The sequence below is a fragment of the Mustela lutreola genome, chromosome 10 (genome assembly GCF_030435805.1).
Source record: "Mustela lutreola isolate mMusLut2 chromosome 10, mMusLut2.pri, whole genome shotgun sequence".
Lineage (NCBI taxonomy): Eukaryota > Metazoa > Chordata > Mammalia > Carnivora > Mustelidae > Mustela > Mustela lutreola.
This window is the reverse complement of record NC_081299.1, coordinates 71,111,626-71,127,427: the sequence shown is the minus strand read 5'-3', so window position 1 is coordinate 71,127,427 and position 15,802 is coordinate 71,111,626. Positions and strand designations below refer to the sequence as shown.

Sequence of the window (15,802 nt, the reverse complement as noted above, 5' to 3'; positions counted from 1 at the left end):
CACTATAATTTTCTGCACTAAAGGTATTGATCATTCAGTCTGGGTGCTAGGCTCAGTCTTGTTTTAGGGAATAGTTATCATGATAATCCCATTCAGAATTAGACATGTATCTTTTCAAGACTGGAGCATTAAGGATCTAATTGAAATAGTTCATAGGACATAATAACCTAAGGGCCACTGGAAAATTCCCAAGATATACCTAGACAACCTGCCCTTTCTGCCCTGTCTTTGTTCACTCTGCACTGTGTTCGTGTGCCATTTCCCTCTGTGACCACAGTCACAATGACCAGAAACACTGTGCACAAGTAGTAAAGAGAATTTTTAAATGTCACTGTGTGGTGAAATGGGCATTGGGGTGCAGTTTTGTTTTGTTTTGTTTTTTAGGATTTTATTAATCTGACAGAGCACAAGTCAGGGAAGCAGCAGGCAGAGGGAGAAGAAGAAGCAGACTCCCCACTGAGTAGGGAGCCCAACATGGGGCTCAATCCCAGGATCCTGGGATCTTGACCTGAGCCGAAGGCAGATGCTTAAGGACTGAGGCCCCCAGATGCCCCTCGTGGTGCAGTTCTAAGTAGCAGTGGAGTAACGCAAAAGGAGCATCACACAGGGCCCTGTCCCAGCTCCGCTCCACCATCTTGACAGGAACGCCATCACAGTGGGCAAATACATGAAAATGGCTATGTTAGCACAAACCTTTAGTTGTGGTCCCTGATGTTGAATCTTCACTTTTTACATGCCTCAAGATCTTCTTTTGGGGGTAACAGGAGTGGACTTGACCGGGCCTGGGGTCACCATCCCAGCTGCTAGACTGCTCTACATAGGGCATAACTGGCAGTTCCAATGCCATCGTCACAGCAGACTTCTGCCTGAGCCTGACTGTAAGTGGTAGAAACCCAGTTGGAAGTAACTTAGGTAAAAGAATTTGGCAGCTTGACTCATAAACCACCAAAGAAACATTGGTGACGTGCTCCAACAGAACACAATGCCAAATCTGTGGTTGGAAATATAGGGCAAAGGATCCCTTCCATCAGGAGAAGATGCTGGCAAGGCCGGTGGAGGCTGCCGGGACCCCAGGCCCATGTGAGCAGAAACCCAGTCCTAGAGACCAGGCCAGTGGTTCTCATCCACAGCTATGTGGCAAGAAATAAGTGACAGTAGGGTATTAATGCTTGCAAATGAATTCCTTTTTTCAGTGTTCCTTAGAGCACATTCAAGTGTTCAAGTATATCCCTGTTATCCTTCCCACACACTGCACTTCATTAGGTCTCTTGAGAACAACAGAGGCCTATTGGGGGAAAAAACAAAACACTAGCCTGGGCAGCCAGACTGCGATCAAGAGAGGGCATGCGGCACTGGGCAGCGCTGCCCACCCGAGAGTCAGTGGCGCGTGTAAACGTGATCCCATGCTGCCTGCGGGCTGCCCCTGTTGGCTGGTTTGCTCCAGAACGAGATGGTTCTCAACCTTAAGGTTGAAGTTCATCACTTCCGCTTCAAGTTCACAGAATTATTCTTCCCGCTGAAGTTCGAAAAGAGTCTTCCAAAACTTTTCTCCTGGCCTACGTTTTCTCCCGGAATTCCTCGGAAGAATGGTCTGACTCATTGCTGGCTGACCCCTGGCAGTGGGGGGAGATCTGAAATGAGGTCCCCAGAGCCAGGCAACTGGGATTCTATTGTTGACCTTCTGGAAGTTGCCTGTGTAGGCTACCCTTTTACGAGAAGCAAGGGCACAGTAAAGCGAGAAGAATGGGCGCAGTGGTGTGACGGCAGGTGACAGGAGGAGCTCTGAGGATTCCGCCTTTAAAGCCTACTTTCTGTTCTGTTGGTACAAAGAGGGGAGAGCAGGGCTCTGTCCGCAAACAATCACCTGTGCGTAAGTCCTCTCTTCAGCTCCCAAAGTGGAGTGTGCTTTCAGAGGCTGAGCTCACGTCACGGAATTGGCTCAATTTAAGATCTGGGAAAATGCAGTTAGCCCTGGCTGTTTGGCGAGGCTTCTGCAGGAGGCTGGTTTTCTTCTCTCCCCCAGGGTAGGATAGTATTTTAGGACATCTCTGTGTTGGCAGAGTCCTCTGTGCCAGCTGTCACCTGCAGTAGCTAGAGAGGACACTCGGGTGGGGAAGGTGTCTGAGGGGCCTGCAGCAGAAGGGCTGGGCCCCAGGGGTCCTACAAGGCAGCTGGAGCTCTAGGTGCAGGTACTGGGCATCTGAACTCCTCCTGGAACCTGCAGGCCCAGGGAACGGGAGCTGCAGCCTATAAGAGTCAGCCCTGGACGCAATGGATCGCTTGCTGGGGGGGGGGGGGTAAAAAAAAAAAAAAAAACCACCAAACCTCTTTCTCCACTGCACCTGGGGACTTAAATTTTTCTCTTTCAAAGAGAAGAAACCCAATGTGAAAACTCTTTAGGTGAGTTACTGAAAGAGGCAAAAATAAAATCCCCAACAGGATTCCAAAAGAATTCTCATTTCTTGTTTTGTTTATTTGTTGGTCCTTCCAGGGCACTGCATTTTCACTTGTCCTGTCCCCCAGCTGGTATTTGAAATGTCTGCAGTTCCTGCGTTCAAGCTGGAGAACCTATCGCCCCCTGTCCACAGGCATCCTGGCAGAGACTTGGGTGTGGTGCGGGGAGGGGCAGAGCAGGGTGCCCCGGCAGTCCAGTTTGACCCCTAAAAGGGGTCGGTGTGCTGTTTGGGGATAATACAATCAAATGACGCTACCAGGAGGCATGTGATTCTCTTCCGTTTGAGTGTGTACTCTACGAACAGCCAGTGTCTGCGGTAATAACGAAAGGATAAGGCAAAGTATGTGGTGAAACATTCTTACCATTGGCTCAGCCAAGTCAAAATCAGATGCTCATCTTCTGTGGGATCAAGATTAAATATCCGAGTCCTACAGATTCTTTCTGTGTCCTAACCCAGCTCAGGGCTCAGTCTCTGAAACTGATCAAGAAAGCAGCTGTGTGCCTACCAGAAAGTTCAGTCTTCATAAATAAAGCTCAGGTCAGAGTCTTTCTCCCAACAGTGTCTTACAGAGATAATCATCCCACCAGTTCTGAGAAATGTAGACTCTTCAAGTGACTCATTTAATATAGAAGCAGCCTATTAAGTTGTCTATTTTGAAATCTCAGTGTATAGAATCTTCAAATGGCTTATATGAGTGTCAGCTCTGTTACGGCATGTGAAGAGCATTATTAAAAAGATTCTAAACCTATAAAGAATAATGGGCTCCTCCTCCCACTCCTGAACATTTAGAGCAGAGTCTGAGATCCTTTCCCGATGTCTCCTGCACGGGGATGGTGTCACACTGCGCAACAATTCCAAGACAACACTCCTTCCCCATCTCCTGCTAGAGATGCTACGAGGGCGCGCTGGTTAGGAACCATACTCCAGTCCTGGCCCTGTCATGCCAAGCTGTGTGCCTTTGGGCAAGCTGTTCAACCTCTCTGAGCCTTGATGTTGTTTATTATTTTTTTTTCAACTGCACAATAGACAATTCCAGCCCAGTCCTTGATTGACAAGATTGAGACAGTGCCACTAGAAGGATCATCTAGTTCAAAGTCTCCTCCATCAAGCTGCCCATACTCCTAGCTCAGAGGTTTCAACATTGATGCAGGACCATCAAACAAGTTGAGAAAATTTGCAAATGTAACTTCAAGACTCTTTGGGGCCCAACAGCAAACATGAAACATAACCTCTAGTTAACATTACCATTCCCTGCTAGAGATGAACAAACAGATTAGGAGAGGTCAGATCATCTAAGAACATTACTAGTACATAGCATAAGAACAACCCAGGCCTTGTGGCTCAGTTGGTTAAGCGTCCGTCTCTTGATTTTGGCTCAGGGCATGATCTCTGGATCATGGAATCAAGCCCCACGTTGGGCCTCGGACTGGGGAAGGATCCTGCTTAAGATTCTATCTCTCCCTCTGCCCTTCCCACCTCTCTCTCTAAAAATAAAAATTTAAAAAAGAACCCAGGCCTTTATCTCTGGGTATTACAGGTTTTCTACCTGATTCCCCAGAAGAGATCAGACCAGCACGGCACAGCCAGCTTAGCTAGTGTCCCCTAGGAGGTGGTAGCTTTTACTCCCTGAAGCCTTTATTTTCACCGGGCAGAACGTCAAGGGGAACTCAGCCCTTCGCGTTCCCACGGAGGAAATGCTACCAGGCACTGCTGAGCAATATGGATCTCACGAGATTTTCAGTTGGAGGCGAGATAAAGGCCAGAGGATTTGACCTTGTACCCCCATGCCCCACAACATCCTCGCGGCCACAGACTGGGCTTCTACAATCCCCTCTCTCTGCCTCAGCCCAGCCAAGTAACCCAGAGAGGGAAGGAGGAACACCTACAATGCCGCCTGTAACTTTGATATGGATTCTCTACTGCAGTCCGACAGCCAGCCACACCCAGGAGAGAGACAACTTCCAAATTCCCATAGAGGAGAGTCTTGCTTGGAGGCCCCAGTGTGGCTGGAAGGCGGTGGGAGTTGCCTTGAAGCTGCATCTGTAAAGCAAGCACACTGGTGAGGTGTGTGTGGAGGAAAAAGAAGAGACTTCAGCGTTCTGCCAGGGGCCAGAGATGGGCCCTGAGACCTACTCCTGCCCTAGGGAGCTCACAGACTAGAGGCAGGAGACCACCCAGGATGAGTCAAACAGCAGTGGGAGGAGCCTGGGAGGAGGTGCCAGGCAGGAGCTGGAGCCACACAACGGGGCATTGAAACTTCTAGTTAGGTAAAGCCAAAAGTGAGACGGATTTTCTTTCCCCCCTCACCCCACTGGCCACTGCCGCCTATTTGCTCCCTGTAAAACAGCAACTTTAGCTTATGTGTCCCCCAGCAGAGATGAAAAAGACAAGCTTCCTTGGGGCCAGATTAACCCGTTTATCAAGCTAAGAAGCAGCCACGCCTGGCTTTTAAGGACAGGAGGCCCTTACTCTCTGCCCTTCGGCCTTTCTGTCTTCTCTTCCCAGGGCCAGTTCAACACCAGGCCTGACTTCTCAAACAGCATTGCTCAGTTTGAGTTCACACTCACCATAATAGACACTGCTGAATACAGGAAAAAAAAAAAAAACAATCAAAACACTAGATGAAAAAATACTTTAGCGTGTGCTTATCTTTGAATGGCGAGATTAAAGTTAATAATTTTCTGTGCTTTCATTTTTTTTTTTTTTACAATGAATAAGCATTCCTTTGGAGAACAGAACATAATTGGTGTTGCAAACAAAAAGCCAACATGAGTGGAGGGAAATATGGATGAACCGGCAAGGCTGTGAGAAAATGGAAACCCCAAACCAAACCAAACCTCAGAAGATCAGGCCAGGTCCCCGGACGGAAGCCCCGTTCCTCCGCATCCTGGCTTCTCAAGCTGCAGCCCCTCCTGCTGCCGCGCTCTGCCCCGCGGGCCCGCATCTGTCCCGCACCCGCCCGCCAGAGGGCGCCGTGGGGCCGCCGCCCCGCGTCCTGGCCCTGGCGACTCACAGCCCGGGCTGCGGGCGAACCCGCGCGGAGGTGGGGCACCCGGCACAGCGAAGCGGACTCCGGGTGGGGTGGCCGCCGGCAGACGCGCATCGCACTTCACCCTGCCGAGCACAGGTAACCGCCGTCAGGGCCCAAGCTCCCCTCTCCCCCGACGGTGCAGCTCCAGCGGCCCGCGGAGCCGGGCTGCCGCGGGCTCTTGCGCCTCTCCCCGCGCGCCGCAGCCTCGCGCAGAAGCCGGCCAGCTCACCTCCGCGCCTTCACCGCACACCAGGGGAGCTCGCGACTGGACCCCACTGCTCTCGGGAGGGATTGCTCTGGGCTTTCGCAATTTAAAAAATTAGGCAGGTAAAACATACACAGTAATATGTAGTCGTGAGAAACCCCAGTCACGTCTGTGTGCATTAAAACACCAGCCTCCAAGGGGCGCCTGGGGGGCTCAGTGGGTTAATCCTCTGCCTTTGGCTCAGGTCATGATCTCAGGGTCCTGGGATCCAGCCCCACATCGGGCTCTCTGCTCAGCAGGGAGTCTGCTTCCTCCTCTCTCTGCCTGCCTTTCTGCCTACTTGTGATCTCTCTCTCTGTTACAGGAAGAAATAAAAAATCTTATAAGAAAACCAAAACAAACAAAAAAACAACCAGCCTCCCTTCACCACCACCTTCCCACCCCCTCCATAAATAACTAGCAACAGGTTCTTAAATGCACTTCTATCCAAGTAGTAAGTCTATCATTGTGGCTTTCTGTATGTCTGTCCATCCAGCCGTCCATGTATTCATCTATGCCTGGAAGAAGATTCATCAAAATGTTAACGGAGGTAATCTGTAGGTGGTAGAATTAGAACGATTCTTCTTTTCTGAGTGTTCCACAGGAAACTGTGCGTGGGAGGGGAGTTGTTACCATATTTAAATCGCACGCATCCTGAGGCTGCCCTGACCTCTGCCAAGGGCGGACTCTTTGTCGTGGGCTGCTCCAGGTCTCTTGCGTGGAGAGATGGGGCAATATCACGTCCCGGCTGCACCGAGCAGCCCTGGGGGAGTGGGGCGGGTAACAGAGCCCAGGGTTGTGTCTTTGTGATGAGCGACTCTAAGGGACTTGGCTCCTGCCTACCAGTTTTTACCAGTTTTAAGGGCCGATTCATTGGAAAATGCTGCCGGCCTCTGGGAAATAACAATAGAATCACGGTGATGGTTTTATCAAAACTCTCTGGACTGAGAACCTATTGGAAGGGGCTTTTTTTTTTTCCCCCTTTGTGATCCTTGAAAAGTGATTTTGAAATTTTTTTTTTTTGATTTTGGAGGCCAGAGAACCCAAGTTCCGATTTGAAAGCTGGTTTTAACCAACCCTGAATCTTTATGGTCCTTGAGAGTTATGTAGCAACTACAAGTCTCTTCCTCTCTCCTTCCTGGTTTCTGAAAAGCAGAAAAGGGGTTGGTGATCCGTTCTAAAAACACGGAGCCCAACCAGGTCTTCCCAGGATGTTTGTGGGGGGCAGGTGTGCAAAGCCTGCAAGGCTCCTTTTTAAAGCTGCTTTTCAAAGGTGGTCTAGTTGGACTTTTGTATATTTAACCGATTTATTAAAAACACGTATATTTTAAAAACTACAACTTTAAAAGAAATTAAAATGTTTGACATTTTGGTAATTAGTGGAGGAAACAAAGAGCTTTCCTTTGCCTGGTGATCAACCATTTCCAATAAATCGTTTATTGAGAGTACCTGTTTCAGCACCAGCCAACATGATCAGCACAGGGTGAGACAGGATAGAGAACCAGGCTCCCCCCACCCCCACACGCCCCTCTCACCGCCCCACCCCACACCCCAGCACAAATTGCAGGGAATCCATAGAAAACCTCATTTGCTTCCAAGATTGTGGGAAAGGCCTAATCCAACTTTAGGGATTCCCAGACTTTGACATTTCACCAACAAATAAAATTCTGAAATAAATTTAGAGACAGAGATGGTGTGCCAGCTTTTAATTTTGCCAAGTAAGGTCATTCAAAAAGAGCCTGCTGTCACAACTGTTTGTATAAGACATGACACGCTGACATCAACAGGACATGATCTCAAAATAAAAGTCTTAAAAAAATAAATTTCACCTTTTAAAATATTTTACCATACTTTCTTTAATTTTCCGTGTTTCAAAGGGAAAATGTTAGCAGCTTGCATTTTGCTATTTTTGTGTCTTAGCTACTAGAGCATAAGAACCATAAATGAGTCTTTATTTGATAGGAACTTTTCTTACACTATTTTTGGGCTATCATGTTGAATATCAGTGAACACTGCCAAGTACACTGAGATGAGAAATAGTAGATGTTTGGCTGAATTTATATTAATTCCTAATTTATACTAATCCTAAGATCCAACACTAATTCTGTACCCAAACTTTCCAAGTTAGACAAGGATACCACCATTTATTTGATTATTTTTGAAATTTTATTTTATTTCAATTCAGTTAATTAACATATAGCGTATTCTTAGTTTCAGAGATAGAGTTGGATATAACCCACAATGCTCCTTACATCACGTGCCCTCCTTAATGCCTGTCACCCAGTTTTCCTGTCCCTTAACTCCCTCCCATCCAGCAGCCCTCAGTTTGTTTCCTATAGGTAGGAGTCTCTTTTTTAAAAAAATTTTTAATAAACATATAATGTATTATTAGCCCCAGGGGTACAGGTCTGTGAATCGCCAGGTTTACACACTTCACAGCACTCACCATAGCACATATCCTCCCCAATGTCCATAACCCCACCCCCCTCTCCATAGCCCCCTCCCCCCGGGCAACCCTCAGTTTGTTTTGAGTGATTAAGAGTCTCTTATGGTGTGTCTCCCTCCCAATCCCATCGTGTTTCATTTATTCTTCTCCTGACCCCCAAACCCCTCCCATTGCATCTCCATTTCCTCATATCAGGGAGATCTTACCATAGTTGTCTTTCTTTGATGGACTTATTTCGCTAAGCATAATACCCTCTAGTTCCATGCATGTCGTCACAAATGGCAAGATTTCATTTCTTTTGATGGCTGCATAGTATTGCATTATATATATATATATATATATATATATATATATATATATATACCACATCTTCTTTATCCATCCATCTGTTGATGGACATCTAGGTTCTTTCCATAGTTTGGCTATTGTGGACATTGCTGCTATAAACTTTCGGGTGCATGTGCCCCTTTGGATCACATACCCTTTGTTTGTATCTTTAGGAGTAAATACCCAGGAGTGCAATTGCTGGGTCATAAGGTAGCTCTATTTTCAACTTTTTGAGGAACCTCCATGCTATTTTCCAGAGTGGTTGCACCACTTTGCATTCCCACCAACAGTGTAGGAGGGTTCCCCTTTCTCCGCATCCTCCGCATCCTCTGCCAGCATCTGTCATTTTCTGACTTGTTAATTTTAGCCATTCTGACTGGTGTGAAGTAGTATCTCATTGTGGTTTTGATTTGTATTTCCCTGATGCCGAGTGATGTGGAACACTTTTTCATGTGTCTGTTGGCCATCTGGATGTCTTCTTTGCAGAAATGTCTGTTCATGTCCTCTGCCTATTTCTTGATTGGATTATTTGTTCTTTGGGTGTTGAGTTTGCTAAGTTCTTTATAGATTTTGGACACTAGCCCTTTATCTGATATGTGATTTGCAAATATCATCTCCCATTCTGTCAGTTGTCTTTTGGTTTTGTTAACTGTTTCCTTTGATGTGCATAAAGTCTTTTGATCTTGATGAAGTCCCAGTAATTCATTTTTGCCCTTGCTTCCCTTGCCTTTGGTGACGTTCCTAGGAAGAGGTTGCTGCGGTTGAGGTCGAAGAGGTTGCTGCCTGTGTTCTCCTCAAGGATTTTGATGGATTCCTTTCTCACATTAAGGTCCTTCATCTAGTTTGAGTCTATTTTTGTGTGTGGTGTAAGGAAATGGTCCAGTTTCATTTTCTGCATGTGGCTGTCCAATTTTCCCAACACCATTTGTTGAAGAGGCTCTCTTTTTTCCATTGGACATTCTTTCCTGCTTTGTCAAAGATTAGTTGACCATAGAGTTGAGGGTCTATTTCTGGGCTCTCTATTCTGTTCCATTGATCTATGTGTTTGTTTTTATGCCAGTACCATCCTGTCTTGATGATGACAGCTTTGTAATAGAGCTTGAAGTCTGGAATTGTGATGCTACCAACTTTGGCTTTCTTTTTCAATATTTCTTTGGCTATTCGAGGTCTTTTCTGGTTCCATATAAATTTTAGCATTATTTTTTCATTTCTTTGAAAAAAATGGATGGGATTTTGATAGGGATTGCATTGAGTGTGTAGATTGTTTTAGGTATCATAGACATTTTCACAGTATTTGTTCTTCCAACCCAGGAGCATGGAACATTTTTCCATTTCTTTGTGTCTTCCTCAGTTTCTTTCATGAGTACTGTATAGTTTTCTGAGTATAGATTCTTTGCCTCTTTGGTTAGGTTTATTCCTAGGTATCTTATGGTTTTGGGTGCAATTGTAAATGGGATTGACTCCTTAATTTCTCTTTCTTCTGTCTTGTTGTTGGTGTAAAGAAATGCAACTGATTTCGGTGCATTGATTTTATATCCTGACACTTTACTGAATTCCTGTACAAGTTCTAGCAGATTTCGAGTGGAGTCTTTGGGTTTTCCATATATCATCTGCAAAGAGTGATAGTTTGACTTCTTTGCTGATTTGGATGCCTTTAATTTCTTTTTGTTGTCTGATTGCTGAGGCTAGGACTTCTAGTACTATGTTGAATAGCAGTGGTGCTAATGGACATCCCTGCCGTGTTCCTCACCTTAGAGGAAACGCTTTCAGTTTTTCTCCATTGAGAATGATATTTGTGGTAGGTTTTTCATAGATGGCTTTGATAATATTGAGGTATGAATACTTTGAAGAGTTTTGATCAGGAAGGGATGCTGTACTTTGTCAAATGCTTTTTCAGCATCTATTGAGAGTATCATATGGTTCTTGTTCTTTCTTTTATTAATGTATTGTATCACACTGATTGATTTGCAGATGTTGAGCCAAACTTGCAGCCCTGGAATAAATCCCTCTTGGGTGTGGTGAATAATCCATTTAATGTACTATTGGATCCTATTGGCTAGTATTTTGGTGAGAATTTTCGCATCTGTGTTCATTGAGGATATTGATCTGTAATTCTCTTTTTTGATGGGATCCTTGTCTGGTTTGGGGATCAAGGTGATGCTGGCCTTATAAAATGAGTTTGGAGGTTTTCCTTCCATTTCTATTTTTTGGAACAGTTTCAGGAGAATAGGAATTAGTTCTTCTTTAAATGTTTGGTAGAATTCCCCTGGGAAGCTCTCTGGCCTTGGGCTTTTGTTTGTTTGAAGATTTTTGATGGACTGTTTCAATCTCCTTACTGGTTATGGGTCTGTTCAGGTTTTCTATTTCTTCCTGGTTCAGTTTTGGTAGTTTATATGTCTCTAGGAATGCATCCATTTCTTCCATATTGTCAAATTTGTTGGTGTAGAGTTGCTCGTGTATGTTCTTGTAATTGTTTGTATTTCTTTGCTGCTGGTTGTGATCTCTCCTCTTTCATTCATGGTTTTATTTATTTGGGTCCTTTCTCTTTTCTTTTTGATAAGTCTGGCCAGGAGTTTTTCAATCTTATTAATTCTTTCAAAGAACCAGCTCCTAGTTTCGTTGATTTGTTCTATTGTTTTTTGGGTTTTATTTCATTGATTTCTGCTCTGATCTTTATGATTTCTCTTCACCTGCTGGGTTTAGGCTTCCTTTGTTGTTCTTTCTCCAGCTCCTTTAGGTGTAGGGTTAGGTTGTGTATTTGAGACCTTTCTTGTTTCTTGAGAAAGACTTGTGTCGCTATATATTTTCCTCTCAGGACTGCCTTTGCTGTAACCCACAGATTTTGAATCCGTTGTGTTTTCATTATCATTTGTTTCCATTAATTTTTTCAATTCTTCTTTAATTTCCTGGTCGAATCATTCATTCTTTAGAAGGATGCTGTTTAGTCTCCATGTATTTGGGTTCTTTCCAAATTTCCTCTTGTGATTGAATTCTAGCTTCAGAGCATTGTGATCTGGAAATATGCAGGGAATGATCCCAATCTTTTGATACCAGTTGAGACCTGATTTATGATCCAGGATGTGATCTATTCTGGAGAATGTTCCATGTGCATAGGTAGGAGTCTCTTATGGTTTGTCTCCCACTCTGATTTCATCTTATTTTATTTTCCTCCTCCCTTCCCCTATGAGCTTCTGTTTTGTCTCTTAAATTCCACAAATGAGTGAAATCATACGATAATGTCTCTTTCTGATTGACTTACTTCACTTAGCATAATACCCTCTAGTTCTGTCCACATCATTGCAGTTGGTAAGATTTCATTTTCTGATGGCTGAGTAATATTCCATTGTGTATATATACCACATCTCCTTTATCCATTCATCTGTCGATGGACATCTAGGCTCTTCCATAGTTTGGTTATTGTGGACATTGCTGCTATAAGCTTTGGGGTGCACATGCCCCTTCAGATCACTACATTTGTATCTTTGGGGTAAATTCTCAGTAATGCATTGCTGGGTCATAGGGTAGCTCTATTTTCAACTTTCTGAGGACCCGCCATGCTGTTTTCCAGAGTGGCTGCAGGCTTGCATTCCCACCAACACAGTGTAAGGGGTTCCGCTTTCTCTACATCCTCCCCAATACCTGTTGTTTCCTGTGTTGTTAATTTTAGCCATTGTCACCAGTGTGAGGTGGCATCTCATTGTGGTTTTGAACCACCATTTATTTTAATTTTAGATTGCTTTTGTTGTTTCTGTTGGGTTTGGACTTTTAGTGCTTTCTAGTAATTGAAGACCCTTTTAGTTGGATTCTTATCAGTTGAAGGCACTTTGCTAGTGACCACCCAAAGAATTGAGCATTTTGGTATCATATTCTTTCATCTAAAGGGTTTTCCAAATTATGGTCATTGCGTTTCAAGAAATAAGTGCTTTGAAAGTGGATTATACTAGCCACCTGCTTAAGTTGAGAAGGGGTGGGGGCAGCAGATGTTGGTGGGGAAGGGGAGGGGTCAAGGAGTGGAAGCAGAGGTGAATGGTGAGGACAATAAGGATCAATTAAAGAGCACCTGCGTGGCTCAGTCAGTTAAGCATCTGACCTCAGCTCAGGTCATGATCCCAGGGTCCCAGAATCAAGCCCCCAGGTTGGCTCTGAGCTCAGTGAGGAGTCTACTTGTTCCTTTCCTTCTCCTTCTGCCCCTCTCTCACTCATGCTCTCTCTCTCTCAAATAAAATCTTTTTTTAAGACGTCAATTAAAATGAAAGGGATGCTATATATAATTTTTTAGCCTTTTCTAGAATTGAAGCAGATACTGGGACCAAAAATCAACATTGCATTTCTTGAAAGCAATCAGAAAGGGCATTAAATCACCCAGAAGTTGAAAGCTGTTTGTGGGAGAAGGCGCGCCTGATCTGCCATCCCTTACCACATGGATCTTAACCTGTTGGCATTGCCCAAGCCCCGAGGCCTGGCAGCCTAATGACAAGGCAGTTTCCTGGATGGTGAGGGAGACAGAAGGTTTTCTGGGCAGAGGCTCTGCTGTATTACAGAGTAGTAATAGAAACCTCAACCTTAAATATGACTTTTCCCCCAAACCTAACATTAGCTGGTGTTAAAGTATTTTCACCAGGGAAAGCAAAGGCTTTTAGTGGTTTTACCTTGTCCTGAAATGGAGACTTTGACCCAGGTCGTGGTTGTCTGGGAAAAGGATGCAACCTGAGATTTTGTGAGCTTTTATTTCCCAAGAATCTTCCATCAGAATGGACTTTGCAGAGAATTCACAGAACTTTGGCACTCCCCATCTTCATTCTTGACCCTGTTGCCTCATTCTTTTTTGGTCCAGCCATCCCAAAACCGTGTCTGCAGCTGTCACTTGGACCCACCCACTCCTAAGTTGGGATTTTTATCCCTAACCTCTTTCCAGAGCTCCAGATGTGTATTTTTGTCAGTTGGCTGAACATCTTCCAACGGGTGCCCTAAATTCAGCATATCCCAAATCAAACCGATCAATTCTCCCCACCACGGACAACAGCCTCCTCCACCTTCTTTGTCCCTTCCTTTGCTTTGGTTAGCCACGTTGTCATTCATTCCATTGTTCAAGCTGAGGACCTCAGTGTCATCCTCACCTCCATCCCTGTCCTTCACCGCCATTTTCTAACTGCCGCCAAATCCCATCCTCTCCTGCCCTCCCATGTCTGTTCTCCAATCTCTCATCTCCACCCCACAATTACTGCCCTGCTCTGGGCCCTCACTGCCTCTCACCTGCACTGGGGAACTGGCTTCTATCTGGTCACAGGATCACAGGAACATCCCACCAGAAGCTGTCTGCACAGCTGTCAGGGAGATCCCTGGAAAACATCGCTCAGTTTCCATCTGTCTCTTGCTTGAACCAACAAAGTTCTGGATACTAGAATGTAAGCAAAAGAATCATGAGAGGTTTCTAAGAATTTCCACAGGAGGGATATAAAACGTGTCTTTACTCCTTTTCTTTTGCCCCTTTTCCTATCCTACAGCCTGGAACAAAGGTGTGTGGCTTCCACTTTGGAGCAGGAACGTGAGGGGCACACCCCAGGGCAGGAAGAGCAGCCTCCATGGAAGGTACCATGGAGCAGAACTGCCACAGCCCTGGCTACCTACCTCTGGAATGTTCTGTGGGAAATTGTGGCAGAGCAAATGCATGCTGCCTGTGGCAGGCTCTGAGTAGCTCTTTGGACATTCCTCAATCATGGTCCTTCGCTGAGTCATGCTCACTGGTTTGCAGATCTCTCTAGAATGGGACCTGGGCGTAGGGGGGTGGCGGGGCTGCAGTGTAAGCAACTGTGTGCATGTGTCCTCCGCATTCCTCTTTGTCTACTCGGTCTGGCACAGACAGAGCAGGCCCCCGGGGAGCATTGTGGAGCTGGTGAGTACTGAGGAGGGCTCCAAAGAAAGCTCCGTCCTCTCTGAGCCCGTGGGGTGGGCTCTACAGACTCCTGCCACTTGCCAGCTGAGGGCATCGGGCACAGTGTGTAGCCGCTCTGTGCCGTAGTTGCTATCTCCGCTGAGCCGCCCAGCAGCGCCTCGGGTGTGTTGCAGGGATTAAAGGGCAGTTTCTGCCAAGCACTTAGCACAGGACCCGGCCCACCGTTGGAACTGGAAGAGCATCTGTTACCGTTTCGTGGTTGTCTCTCTCCGGATTGCGCATGCTCGGTCCCTCTTCTCTCCCCGCCCTGTACTTTGCTTTTCATTAACTTCTCAACTCAGATACATCTTCTGAGCCCCAGGACTGTGCCACACAACACAGTCTCCACGCCTGCGGGGAGCTCGCTGGCTTTGGTGGAGGCAGGCAGGGAAACCGGAGCTGCAGCACAGCTGAAAGGTGGAAGTGCTCACGGTTTCCGCGGAAGCACAGGGAGGGCAGGCAGTCACCGTGGGCAGGGGCACCGGTGGAGGACCACCCTGAATGGGAGTGGGGAGGCCAGCACAGAGTGGTCTGGCCACTGCCAGTGCGGTTCAGTAAGACTCGGCCACTGTTTTTCACACTGGAGCAATCCTCAGAATTCCCTGGAAGCCTTTGGTGAAATGCAGATTGCGCGGCCTCCTTCCCTGTGTCTCAGATTTACTAAATCCAGGGCAGGGCATGAGCTTTTGCATTGTTGTTGTTGTTTTAAGATAGATTTATTTCAGAGAAAGAATGCGCTCAAGCACCCTTGGGAGTGTGGTGGGGGGAGGGGCAGAGGGAAAGGGGAGGGAGAAGTTCAAGCCCACGGACACTGAGCATACAGCCCAAGGTGGGACTAGACCTTATGACCCTGAGCTCACAACCTGGACCCACCCAAGAGGTTGCTTAAGGACTGAGTCACCCAGGTGCCCTTCTGGACTTCTGCATTTTTAAAATTTTATTTTACTTATTTATTGGACCGAGAGAGAGACACAGTGAGAGAGGGAACACAAGCAGGGGGAGTCACAGAGGGAGAAGCAGGCTCCCAATGCGGGGCTCTATTCCAGGACTCTAGGATCATGACCTGAGCCAAATGCAGCCACTTAAGGACTGAGCCACCTAGGCAGCCCCCTTGAGCTTTTGGGTTTTTAACAAGTTCCCAGGTGGTCCTCCTGTTGCTGGCGGGGACCACACGCTGAGCACTGGGAGTGGGAGTAGGGAGCCGGAGTGGTGGGAAGGCCAGTGGACTTCACACACCAGCCCTGGAGCTCAGATTCTGTAACAGCAGCGAAAGTCAGAACTAGGGAGCGGTTTAAGAAGAAGAGCGGGCAGTGAGACCTGTGTTGCTTTGAAGAGTACAGGACTTCAGAAGGGAAGACGTGTCGGG

The 15,802-nt window shown here is 46.3% G+C and overlaps 1 protein-coding gene across 4 annotated transcripts in view; it reads left to right on the top strand.

Annotated features, from left to right (window-relative positions):
* Positions 1-5,462: 5,462 nt before the first annotated feature.
* CTBS (chitobiase) overlaps positions 5,463-15,802 on the top strand; it is a 70,064-nt gene continuing 59,724 nt past the window's right edge. For 3 of the 4 annotated variants that reach the window (XM_059138037.1, XM_059138034.1, XM_059138038.1), the window contains exon 1: positions 5,469-5,583. The gene's annotated coding sequence lies outside the window, so the exon portion shown is untranslated. Of the gene's footprint in view, positions 5,584-15,802 lie in introns of all 4 variants that reach the window. The other variant, XM_059138036.1, reaches the window with a different exon arrangement.